Source organism: Macaca mulatta, chromosome 13 (assembly GCF_049350105.2).
Source record: "Macaca mulatta isolate MMU2019108-1 chromosome 13, T2T-MMU8v2.0, whole genome shotgun sequence".
NCBI lineage: Eukaryota > Metazoa > Chordata > Mammalia > Primates > Cercopithecidae > Macaca > Macaca mulatta.
In genome coordinates this window covers 98,019,125-98,032,431 of record NC_133418.1, presented here as the reverse complement: position 1 = coordinate 98,032,431, position 13,307 = coordinate 98,019,125, and the positions used below count along the sequence as shown (strand labels likewise).

The window sequence follows — 13,307 nt, the reverse complement described above, 5'->3', positions numbered from 1 at the left end:
GGGAGGGAATTCGGGAACACAAATGGACATGTCAGAGGGAGCTAGTTATGAGGAAGTAGACTGCAAACCAGATAGTGAGCAAGATGAAGAAATAAGAGGTTTTTATCCTTGCAAATGGGAGAGAAACAATAAGGCTGACAAAAACTCAAGTGATCTGTAGATAGACGATTTCGTTAGCTCGATTTAAGGGTAAAGGTGTACACTCTCTGGTAGGAGATGAAAGGGGATGTTTAAAACAGGTAGAAAAAATTGGGCTGGGCACGGTGTCTCATGCCTGTAATCCCACCACTTTGGGAGGCCGAGGCAGGTGGATCATCTGAGGTCTGGAGTTCGAGACCAGCCTGGCCGACATGGTGAAACCCCATCTCTACTACTACTAAAAAAAAAAAAAAAAAAAAAAAAAAAAAAAAAAAATAGCCTGGTGTGGTGCCGCGCGCCTGTAGTCCCAGCTACTCGGGAGACTGAGGCAGGAGAATGGCTTGAACCCAGGAGGCGGAGGTTGCAGCGAGTCAAGATCGCGCCATTGCACTCCAGCCTGGGGGACAAGAGTGAAACTCCGTCCCAAAGAAAAAGAAAAAAAAATGAATTTGGGGATTAGAGAAAAAGACTGTGATTGGAACCCGCACACCAAGAGAGGAGATAAAACCCAGCCTTAGCTCTTCCATGTCGCTGAAAGAGAAGAAAACGTCTCTTTTTCCTTTTCCGTAGCCATAAAAGATGAAAATCCGTCATCCAGCTACTGGAATCAGGTGTACACGGTTGTTCCTCCCGTGATGAGACAGGGCGGAGGGATTGTTACCCTGTTGCCAAGGAAAAAGGAAGGGGCTGTTCCCAGTTGCTATGGTGACGAGGTAGGCGCGTTCCCTCGGTACCGCCGCACACGTCTGAGGCGGTCTCGTCTCCTCGTTGCTACGGCAACGCAATGGGCCTGTTCCCGTCGCCCCCCGCCTCCCGCCGCAGTCGCTAAGGCAAGGTGGAGGTAGGGGCTGTCCTCCTCCCGCCGCTCAGTTGCCTTGGAGACGGCGGGTGCCCTGGCCCCGCCCCGCTCGGACTGACAGCGGCGGCCGCATCGCGCCTGCGCAGTGCCCTCGTCCCCCGCAGTCTCTGTGCGTTGAAGCCGGAGACCGCGGCGGCCTCAGCGAGGACCCTTCGCCCCGGAGCCGCCGGCCGGGACCGCAGCCTCTGCCGCAGCGCCCCCACCACCTGTCCCCTCCCCCGCCGCCTCCGCCGGAGCCGCCTCGCGCACTGTGAGTCCGGGCAGAGGCGACGGACGCCGTGGGGCTGAGTCAGCGGGAGGCCCGGGCCCGGGCTGGGGGAGGGGAACAGGGCTCCCCCCGCCCCCGCCTCCCCACCCGTACCCCCGCACCCCGACCGCACCTTCCCCGTGCCGGTCAACCCCCTCCATCCCTGTCGCCAGGTTCCCTCCGGCCTCGGCGGCCCGGCCTCCCCAGCCACTCCCCCTCCCCTTCTCTCCCCTCCCCTTCCCTCAGTCTCTCCGGATCCACCTTGGAGGTCCTTCCCCACTAGACGTGGCCACCGCACCTCTGCCCTGGACTGATATTTCCCGCAAACTACCTCCCGTCCTCCCTTGTCCCTTCTCCCTCCTCCTCACTCCTCCTAGGCCTGACATCTCCCGGCCTCTCTGGTTTTCCCCAGTGATGTGCCAGAAAGAGTGACAGGAGAGCGAGGGGAGACTTGGGGGAGGGGGAACCTTGCGCCGGGCCCAGCCTGGGGGCCTCGGGTTTCTTCCCCACACGCTCCTGCGTGGCTGGTTTGGGGAAGCAGGTCTGGAGAGTTCTCACGGGCTGCTCAGAGATTGCAGGGCTTTTCGAATAGATCTGGCTGGGAAGGGTTCAGCTCCATCGTGATCATCTAGCGTTTAGTGAACGCGGCTTGTGCCTGGTTGCCTTCTAGTGGGCTGAGCTACTGCCCAGCCGGTGTGGCGGCGCGGGGAGTAGAAGTAGTGGAGGGAAGGGAAAAAAGGTTGCTTTTGGGAGCTCAAAGTTGCTGCGCTTCCGGTGTGTTGTTGTGAATAAGCATCTTGCGGTACTCTTTAAAATGCATTTTTTTTTTTTTTTTAAATCGCACTACAACCCTGGTATAATGTGAGGTTTGGAAACAGGCCTGATAGCATCCATAGGAAGTGCTTACTGTGTATATATGAAGGGGCTGTGGCAGGACTTGATCTTGGATTCCTGTAAATTAACTAATTGGATAGTAGTGATAGTTTTAACATAACGAGTGCCGAGTTGAGAGGAAGGAGAAAAATCGAAGCTTCTCCGTGGTGTAGGTGTGAGGCCTGTACACTGTGCCTCCTCCAGCTGTGTGTCTGTGTGGGGGCTGTCACCAGATAGGGGTTCTAGCATATTTGGACAATTCCCTGGGTTATGTTTGCTACCCCTCCACCTGCCCATCTTGCAGTCCCTGTTCTTGGAATAGAGGAGGATCCCAAACAGTTCTCTTTTTCCAGGAGAACTGAGCTGAAGTCACAGTTAGTGCCCAGAGCCAGAAACTCTTAATAAACATGTCTCAACTTGAGGGCCCCTAACTACTATGTGTGTACCTCATTGACAACTTCTTTTTTATTTGGCTTCCAAATTTCAGTATGCTGTTAGAAAACACGTGTAAATATAAGCCAGACCTACCGCACAAGAGGCTTTGGGATTTTTACTCCGGATGGTAAAAGGAACTCATGGTCCATTTCTAAAAATCATGGTGAAGGAGCCACTCATTTGGAGTTTCTGGGGTTGCAAACAGTGAGAAATAACTATTTCACTCCTTTCCTTTGCTCAATCATGGTCTATTGGCAGCCTCCTCAGAGCCACTCCCTGCCCCCATGCCCATCAGATTAGTTTACAGTAGCCAAGACGGCTGTCGCCCTAGTTTTAAACATAGAGATGAAGTTCAGAAAAACTATAGCCGCCATCCAGCAGGGCAGTTTCTTCTGTTTCGAATGCCAGACTGGGGTTTGGTGGGATGCACCTGCCTGTGGTGCAGTGGGAACCGTGGGGCCTGAGAGTGGCATTCCTTCTGTGTGGTCCTGTGTCACATAGCTCACCAAAATACCCGAGCAGGGCAGGAGCAGACAGCTGTGCTGGAGAGCTGCTCCTCCTGGGCTGAGTGTATTTTGGGAATCAGCAATATTACTGGGGTAGAGGGTTGTGAATTAAGGAGGAAGAAAATGTGTCAAGGCTAGATAGATCAGGAGGGTGTAAGTAAAATGTTCCTTTCCAGTTTGCTGTGGGATAGTACATTTTCAGAGGATCAGAGTGGTTTTTATATGGATTAATTTGCCTTTGAAATCCATACCAGTGTTTTATGAGATAATGATGGAATGCCTTTTAAACTGCTACTATGAGGAAACAGGACTAATACTTGTCTTATACGTTGCCTATCCAGCTGTTGCTGAATGTAATTGTTAAGATCAAGGAGAGGGACATGATTTGAACCAAGTTAGACCTAAATCTATGTAATGGATGTTAAGGTTTTGTAGGACTGTATTCTTGATTCTAAGACACACTAACAATTTACCAACAGCTTTTAGGTAACATAATCTATTGCTACCAGATCAAGATATATATGTTGATTCCAGGGTGCATCCTCATTTTAGAAACACTAAAACCCTCGGGAAGTGGCAAGACTTGAGGGAGGGATTTGTGAATTTTGGAACTGAGAAAGAATGCTATTGCCTGTGTGATGATGCCATTTCCAACCTACTGTCCTGAGAGTGCAGGCATTGTGAAGATGAGTTTCTTCCAGTCCGTCCTCCACACGAGCACACATTGTGGGACTGTATTTGTAAGATGACTGGCTGGAATCAGGCATAGTAGGAGGCTATTGAACGGAGGAAAGTTCCCATATGGGAATGCAACCCAAGGTCTTAATGTAGTACTCTCCAGAAACTGAGCCAACTATCTAGCAGCAAACATCTTATGAGCTATACCCGATTTTAGCCGAGTAACATTTGTCAGAAGCCGAACAGAAAATATAGTTTTTTTTAAAAAAACAGAATGCATCTACCCTAATTTGCTTACAGATCCATTTGTAAGGTCCCAAGGCACATGTCTCCCTCCCTTAGGATGTTAGCACTGGAGGTGACCCCAGATGGTATAGTTTAATACCCTCATTTCTAAAGTTGACACGAGACACCAAGAGTTAAATGACTTGCCTAAGGTCACCCAACCCATGTAGAACATATGTAAAAACACTTTGTAAACTGTGTACACTAGGCAGATGAATGTTGGTGGTTATTAGTGGCTGAGTCAGGATTAGATCTCCAGATTTCCAGACTAGAGTTATTCTTCAACACCACATTGCCTCATCCCTCATAATGTTCCAAAGGGTTTTAATAAAAATAAGTTAGTAGTCTGTAATTAGCCCTGTAGACAAGGGCTTGTTTTGTCATCTGAGATGTTGCACAGCCAGGCAAAATTTTGTGTCAAACTGTCTACTAAATATTTATTCTTGTCACCTTAAAAATATATATATATTTTTTATCACACATTCTGACTTCAGGAAGGTCTTTCTTTCTTTAATTTGCATCGACTAACAGAAAAGCAAATGTGAAGCTGGGTATTCGAAGTCTTTTCTACTTCTTATCTGTGAGACTGCTGCATTCCAGAAAGCAAGGTGGAGAGGCAGACTGGGCTGAGAGGAGGAGCGTGCACACTGGGCAGCTGCGGGGTTATCTTCCAGCTCTCAGAATGGAACCTTTTGTAGTTTCTGGGAGCCATAAGGGCTTCTAAACCCTCTCCTTGGGAAGCACTGAGGCAGCCTGGCCTCTGGAAGCAGGCAGACTTGAGTTCAGATCCCCATCCAGCCACCTCCTGGCTGTGTGGCCTTGGTGAGCTATGTTACCTCTGAATGCCAGTTTCCTCATTTATAACCCTGGAGTAATAACCATCTGTTTTAGAGGGTTATTGTGAAGATTAAATGAAAGAGAGTATGTAGAGTGCTTACTTCTTAAGAAATAGCAGTGATTATTTTATATTGACTAAAGCATAAAATAGCAAATAATGGTTTCAAAATTGTATCGTGATTTAGGTCCATCTTGGACCCTCAGTTTCGTGGCCCCCATCTCTCAGCAGCCCTCTTGGTATTTGTCAGGAACAGAGAGGAGGTTTGTCCCGGAAAGACCCGGCACTTGCATTATTATTTCAACTGCCAAAACAGGAGTATATGAAACGTATCTTTGCTCCATGTATTCAGCCAACCTGAAAGACTAGCAGGACAGGAGCATTTGACTTTAGGAGGCACAGATGTGCTGTGCTTGGGTGTGTGATGAGGGTGGCTAATCCTCCAGCGGGGAGGCCAGTCTGGAGTGGTCTTCATTTGAAATAGAAAAGCTGCTGAGCTCTTGCTTGTGAGGGACACACATGTGGTCTTTATTGACTTTCTCAACTGGTAGAGGCATAGATTTCATCGGTGACTTTGCTAAAATCAGCTTCTGCATCCTTGAGATCCAGAGGGCGAAGGAAAGGAGCTATTCATCTTAGGAGGGAAACCTCACCAGTGACCGAGGTAAAGGGAGGTCATTTTGGATGGAGAGAATTACAAACTGGCTCAAGGCAGAGACTACTGATTAATTAAAGAACCAGGGCAAGCTGTTCAGGTGAGAGAGCAAAAGTGAATTTAAATTCCTAGATAAATTTCAGTAGGGAAGGAAATACCCAGGTATAGACATCTAAAGATTGAAAAGAGAAACGCAATAATGTTTACCTCTGGGAGGTGGGATTTGGGCGTGGGGAAGGGAAAAGGAGACTCAAAGGGGAACTTTTACTTGATATGTTTTCGTATTTGACTTGTTGTAAGAAGCATGTATGATTTAGTCATTTAATGAAGACCAAATAGAATGGGTAGTGATTGTTGTTCAGTAAATACACTTTGATACAAAAGAAGCAGCTGCCTTTACTTGGAGCCTCTCATGCCTGAGGCAAATAGGGTTTGACAGCTTCAAGCAGGCCCAGGCAGTTTGCACCAAACCAAGTTCTTTAGTGAAGTCAGGACCCTCCAAAGTGGCTGCTTCCCAGTCAGCCCAGGGTACTTAACTGACCACCCACCTCATCACCTCTTCCTAGTCTTTTCACTTCCGTGTTGAGAAAGTCCCCTCCATCTCTTGACCAGCTAAAATAATCATCATTATTCTAATAAGCTAATTTAATTTTCAACTATTGATGAAAATGGCATCTGACTATACGACCTTCATGAAAAATTCCTGCCTCTTAGTTAATGTCAAGAGGGCTTGAAGTTTAAAGGGACCCAAGCTGAAATGCTGGCACACTGTGTAGCTAAGTTCTAGATCAGACCTAGCTGGTACAGCACATCTTTTACATAATGATTTTTTAACTGCTTCTGGTAGGAATTACTGGTAAACTATGATAAAAATCCTTAAGGATTGTTGAGCTTTTAATTTTATCGTAAGTTGGCCAGCTGTATTTTCTAGCCAGATGTCATGTTTATTATAGAAAGATGACACACCTATCATTTGGACATGTGCTTTGGGTTGCTTACCCAGGAGTTAGGATGGGTTATGCTGAGTAATTCACATTTCATCACCCAGTCTTCCCTTTGGCCAAGAGTACAATTTTGTGTGACAGTTAGCCAAGTTTGGTGAAGCATGCTGTGGCCAAGGATGGTTTTTCTTGTGCATAGAGTTGACTGGCCAATACTAGCATAAGCCTAGATCTTGCACTCACTAGCACCATGCCCTACCAGCTTTGATAAACTGACCAGACGTTAGTCAACTTTTTAGCATAACATCAGTGTTTTAAGCCCTGGACGCTTTATTTTCCTCAAGTAAATAAGGACTTGTCCTATCTAAAATGCTTTAACTCCGTGCAAAATGATTTTTTTCCCTGAAACTATTTCCTATATATAGGAGATACATACCACTTGTGTGATACGTTTAAAATAACTGAGCAAGAAGCATGGTTTCAAATCTGCCTTGTAGTTTGACTATATATAAAAAGGCTTAAAAGGATGTATATCCTTAGACCAGAAAGTGCCATTCTAGCAATATTTAGAAAATCAGAGGTGTGTACAGAAATACTTGTAAAAGATTTATTAATGCAACATTACTAGTAATATCAAACATTGAAAACCACCAAAAGTGTCAGCAACTGAGGATTGGTCAGGCTCACCCAGATAAAATACTGCACAGGCATTAAACACATTTGGAGAGGAATATTAATACCAGAACTTTTAATATCAATGAAAGCAGTAGGATGAAAAATAGTGTGTCAAGGAAAAGATCATATTTATAAAGAAAAACATGAAAAGATACTAGAAGAGCATATGCCAAGTCATAAGTGATTGAGTAATGGTATTAAAAATGAATGGCTTTCCTTAGTGCTTATTGATGTTTTTTTCCTAAGCTTTTCTGCATTAAGCAACTATAGCTTAATTATGACATTTTAAAACCAGTGACTTCTAGATTCCATGTAGTAGAGCAATCTTTAGAGTCTTCTTTGCCTCTTACTTTTACTGTTTAAATTTATCAGAAGGTTTTAGTAAAACCTCGTATACCACAGGGCTCTGTTTTGGGTGGCCTTCTTTTCCCTGGTGTCTTTTCAGATTCTCTATATTCCCAGTTCTCTAGTGTTCCAGGGGCCTTTTTTGAGGCTTTTGCTCATTTTTGGTGTGGATGTGTACCTGTCTGAATTGCCTGTTTTAAAAGACTCTGCCCAGGCCCACGACAGTCACCTTCCTCCCTTTGCCCTTTGTCACCTTCCGTTCAGCCATGAGCTCAGAGGCCCCTTTTCCTTCCAGGGATGGAGAGGGTTGGGTGCCCACCCAGAAGCCCTATATAGGCATGGGCTAGGCCACTCCCTCTGTGCCATACAAGGTCCGTGGAGCTGCTGACTGTGTTGGGAGGGCCTGGCTGGGCAGCTGTCCTCTGCCCTCATCTTTCCCATCCACACACACACTGTACATTGCCTAGATGGCCCAGCCCAGTGGACTGATACCTGCCTTCTACTGGTGGTGGAGTCTGCCCAGCTCTGAGCACTGAGAAAGGGGCACTTCTGGCTTCCTCCTGAGGATCCGGGACTTCGAGTTGAAGAACATATGGCCTGTCACATAGCTCGGCCTGTGCTGTGATAAATGTTTGCTAAGCGGGATCTGCCTCTTCCTCCAAATGATCTGGCTACCCAAACACTTGTCCCAGATGGGGTGGAGGCCTTCCCTGCTGCCTGGAATTATTAGTGAGCAAGTCTTTGGGTATGGCTGGCTGGAGAGACTCCACCACTCAGAGAGAGTGATTGTGGGAGAAACAGTCATCTCATCTTGAGGGCATTGTGGTCCTGGTCACCTTGTAATTTAAATGGTGTTTTCTGACTGGTAAGAAATGAAATCTTGGGCCGGGCGCGGTGGCTCAAGCCTGTAATCCCAGCACTTTGGGAGGCCGAGACGGGCGGATCACGAGGTCAGGAGATCAAGACCATCCTGGCTAACACGGTGAAACCCCGTCTCTACTAAAAAATACAAAAAACTAGCCGGGCGAGGTGGCGGGCGCCTGTAGTCCCAGCTACTCGGGAGGCTGAGGCAGGAGACTGGCGTGAACCCGGGAGGCGGAGCTTGCAGTGAGCCGAGATCTGGCCACTGCACTCCAGCCTGGGCGACAGAGCAAGACTCCGTCTCAAAAAAAAAAAAAAAAAAAAAGAAATGAAATCTTAGCTGCTTCTGAGTCAGCAAGATCATAGTTGGGTCTAAGGTGTGTGTTGCCATGTGGTCTAAGCAGGTCTTAGACCACTGGATGAAATTAGATACCTTTCCCATGTGAGGAGTGTTTCACGCAGGCTTATCTCCAGTGGCATAATGCATGCCGTGTAGCCAGGCCTTTTGGCAGCACCAGACTCTTGGCAGCCAGCCACCCTCCACCCCCACCCGCTTCCCTGAAGGTTGTTGACACTTACCTGGGACTCTGATTTGGTCCTTGACTTGTTCTGATTTTAGATGGGTAGAGCTCATAGCTGAAAGCTCTCAGTTTAAGCATCCTATTAACATTCTTAAGTGACAGGATCACTGCTAAGTACAGAGATGTGTTATGCTGGCCCCAAAATAGCAAGGTACAGTGTCTTGAGACAACTTGATAAGACTTCTGTTACCCCAAAAGTATAGTTTCCAGGTTTACAGATTATTCATATAAATTTGCATATCATCTTCACAAGACATGTAAGCATGCTCTCAGCACATATTCTTCATCAAGCCCTTTCTCTGTTTATATTGTTAGTCACTATAGGATATAAAAGAAATGAGACTCAACCCTTGACCATGAGGAGGCTGTAATCTGTGTGGAAGACAAAATGGATATATGGAATGATTAGTTCGTATGACAATATTGCATGTCAGAAACACATCTTCGGTGCCTTATTCTATAAGACACAGTCTCAGCCCTTAAGGAATTCAGCTGATATTCTAGCAAAAGAGTTGGACACAAAATTATATTTCACTGCAATATGAGGGGATGGAACCTTATCAGCTATGGGAAAGGGTGCTTTGGTAAGCCAGAAGGAAGAGTCACCCTGAGCCTGTGAGAGCCAGAAAGTCTTCAGAAATGAAGACACACTGGAGCTGGGTGTGCAGGATGGTGTGGAGACTCATCAGAGGACAGCTGAGGAAGAGAGGCAAAAGAAAAGAACAGTGCATTGGGTGTCACTGGTACTGCAGAGTCTAAATTCCAAAAGGATGCTGAGAGGAAAATAATCAGAAAAGACTTCAGTCTAGGTGCAGTGGCTCACGCCTGTCATACCAACACTTTGGGAAGCCAAGGGGGGAAGATCACTTGAGGCCAGGAGTTCAAGACCAGCCTGAGCAACATAGCGAGACCCCATCTACAAAAATTGTTTTTAAATTAGCCGGGCATGGTGGCATATACCTATAGTCCCAGCTACTAGGGAAGCCGAGGCAGGAGGATGGCTTGAGCCCAGGAGTTTGAAGCTGCAGTGAACTATGATCATGCCATTGCACGCCAGCCTGGGTGGCAGAGTAAGGGTCAGTCTCTATTAAAAAAAGACAAGACTTCACAAAGGAAGCAGAACCTGACCTTGCCCCAAGGATGAGCAGGCTGTGAGTTGACAGAACACCAGAGAGGGCTTATCATGAGACAAGGTACAGCATCAGCAAAGGAATGGCCGTGGGAAGGAGTGTGGTGGGGCCTGTCGGCAGGACAGCCTTACCAGACTGAGGATGTGTGCTGGTTTTGAGTTTGGAGAATATTGGTGACATTAACCAGAAATTAGGAAGTTTGAAGAGACAGTTTGGAAAGGAGTTGCTTTTTGGACACAGAGAGCTAGAAACAATGTGACCGTGGGTTGCAGGACGTCCAAGTGGAGTGATCTCATAGAACCAGAAGCCAAGGGTCAGGTTGTGGATGGAGCTGTAGAGTGGGAGTCAGCAGCTCAGAGGAGGGCTGGCTTCCCTCAAAGGAATTTCTCCAGAGGTCTTGCATGCAGAGTACAAAGACCAGAGCCCCAAGTAATAAGCTTTGAGAACTGTCCATAGTTAGGAAAAAAGGAACGAGATGGCGGGAAATTAGGATGATTCAGCAGCAAGGGAAGAGAAAATGTCTGGAAGAGAGTTTCAGCGCTGCTGATTTAACTAGATTTAAGAATTTAACTAGAAGGCAGTCATGATGATTGCTTAGGGTATCCGTTCAGTAAAACACTGGAGTGGTTTAAGGGGAAAATTGACAGAGAAAAATAGAAGCAATGGCTGGTCACCAGAGAATGGCAGCAGGGAGGGAGAGGAAAGTAGTAACCAGAAGAAGCAATCGAATCAAATATTTTATTTTTGTAAAATAATTCTATTCTTTATCAGCAAACATATAAAATTGTAACATGTGGTTCTTAAAATATATTTTGTATATTAAAATGTGCTTCATCTGTAGACTTCCCTATATTGACATAATCCATATATTTGTAACTTCAAATATTTCACTCCTTTGGTGGTATCCCATCATATTGATACCAGTATGCTTAACCTCAATCTGTTGTTGGGCAATTGGAGTATTTCCAACATTTTGGAAGTGTAAATATCTCTGTTTTGAACATGACTGTACAAGTGACATTTTTTTCTTTTGTGGATTATTTCTTCATGGTATATTCCATAAAGTGGAATTACAGAGGTGCAAAGGCTACAATTTTTTTTAAATAAGCTTTTTATACAACGTTCTCCATGGTGATCTAACCAACTTTCAATTAGAGCAAAATGTTGGTATTGATGAAGAATCATTTTTTATAAGAAGGAGGTCTGAGCATGTTTAATGGCAGAAGGGAAAAGGAGTTATCCAAAGAAAATAGTACATGGGCAAGAGAGAAATAAAGCAAAAAGGAATGATCTTTAGGATCCCAGGGAAAGGTTACTTTGAAGAGGAGAGGGCATGGCTCTTTCCACCCCTGACTTTTAGGGTGAAGTCCAGGATAGATTACTAGGGTCCCTCCTAAGAAAAGACCTTTCTTTCTTTAGTAAAATAGAGCCAAGGCCACTTGCTGAGGTGGGGGAGGGAGAGGGTTGGTGGGGAATTGAGTTCTTGAAGGTCTGAATTGCCCACAGTGAGAAATGAGTCTGGGCATATGAGAGATGAATAAAGGTCTTGTTGTGAATGCTGCATTGGACCTATGAATTCATAATGGGCTGAGTCTTTAAAGCCCTCTGGCCAGAGAAGCAGCAGTGGGGCGGGGGGGGAGGGGCGGGCACCAGGACTGGGTGTTGCTTGGCATGTTCAGGGCAAGGTTTCTGAGGAGGCAAAACTTAAGATGCAGTGAAGTAGCTGGCCCTAAGGCCAGAGGTGGAGGAAGGGCCACAGGTCGAAGACAGTTGCTGGTTGTCAGCTAGAATGAGGAGGCAGAGGAATTACAGGGGCCAGTGGGAACAGAAAACAGGTTTAGAATATGAGGGATGAGCAGTAAGGAGACTACTTACAGAGGAAGATTTTCATAGTAAAATTTGGCAGAGGCTTATTTTACTTTTGTTCATCTTTGTATAATGTTTACGTTTCTAACACAGGCATGTGTAACCACTAACATTTCTTTTTATTTTATTTTATTTTTTTTTTTTTGAGACGGAGTCTCGCTCTGTCGCCCAGGCTGGAGTGCAGTGGCCAGATCTCAGCTCACTGCAAGCTCTGCCTCCCGGGTTTATGCCATTCTCCTGCCTCAGCCTCCCGAGTAGCTGGGACTACAGATGCCCACCACCTCGCCCGGCTAGTTTTTTGTATTTTTTAGTAGAAACAGGGTTTCACCATGTTAGCCAGGATGGTCTCGATCTCCTGACCTCGTGATCCGCCTGTCTCGGCCTCCCAAAGTGCTGGGATTACAGGCTTGAGCCACCGCGCCTGGCATAACATTTCTTAAAGGAATATTAAAAGGAATATGACTCCTTAAAATCTCAGGAGTCAAGCTGTGCCTTCCAGGTGTGGCTGGATTGCTGAGATGGATGAAGAAGAAATGAAGATGGAGCTGGATCATGGAGCCTACCTTGAAAAGGTGCTGGGCCTCTGAGGAGCCTCCATGTGTCAGCCAGTGGCTCCTGTGGTCTCAGCTTGTCACAACAGCGTGGCACCCAGCCAGCAGCCCTCCTCCACCTACACTCCAGTAGTGTTCCAAATCCAAGGAGGGCCATCTTCCCAGGCTTTACAGTCATCTCTTAGATGTGCTGTTGCGTGAGTCTGAGGGTTTCCAACTCTCTGAGCAGATCCCTACTGAGCCATGCCTCTCTGGCCTCTGTGAGTGAAGGTTCTTCCTCCAGACAGGTAGAGTCCCTTGCTAGGAATGCAGTTTTGTGAGTGGAGCTTGGGTTCTATGCATTTTGTGAGGGTCCCAGCCCTCACTCATCTCCTCTATAGGTGCTTTGTGCTGTGTACAAACTGTATGACTGTATGTAACAGCCCTGTTTCTCTCTATTATAAAACTTGGCCTAAGGTCCTTTTCTCCTCTGACCCCTCTCTTTCTCATGTCCTCCTAGATCATCCACTTTGACCCTGACCCTGTCTGACACCCCAGGTTGTGACCTTTATTCCACCTGCTGGATTCACATTACTTTCATGCTGCACAACTGAAGCCATTTACACAGCTCACCATGCAAAGCAGCCACAGGGGCTCATAGCAGGGGACTTAACAAGGTGGGAATATGTGGAAAGTCAGGTGCAGCAGTCAACCTGTGGAAATGGAAAAGCTAGGGCTGCTTTCTTTCCAGGGCCTTACACTGACATTACCTTGCCTGGACACTTTGTAGTCACATTTTGTGAAAGCCAGGACCTAAGCAGAAGTATGGCTCTCTGCCAGTCCCTACCAGGAAGGAACAAACAGCTT

The 13,307-nt window shown here is 46.4% G+C and overlaps 1 protein-coding gene across 4 annotated transcripts in view; it reads left to right on the top strand.

Annotated features, from left to right (window-relative positions):
- The first annotated feature begins 1,081 nt into the window (after positions 1 to 1,081).
- The window catches only part of MAPRE3 (microtubule associated protein RP/EB family member 3), a 57,858-nt gene continuing 45,632 nt past the window's right edge, over positions 1,082 to 13,307 (top strand). For all 4 annotated transcript variants that reach the window (XR_013402945.1, XR_013402944.1, XM_028831862.2 and 1 more), the window contains exon 1: positions 1,082 to 1,247. The gene's annotated coding sequence lies outside the window, so the exon portion shown is untranslated. The remainder of the gene's footprint in view (positions 1,248 to 13,307) is intronic.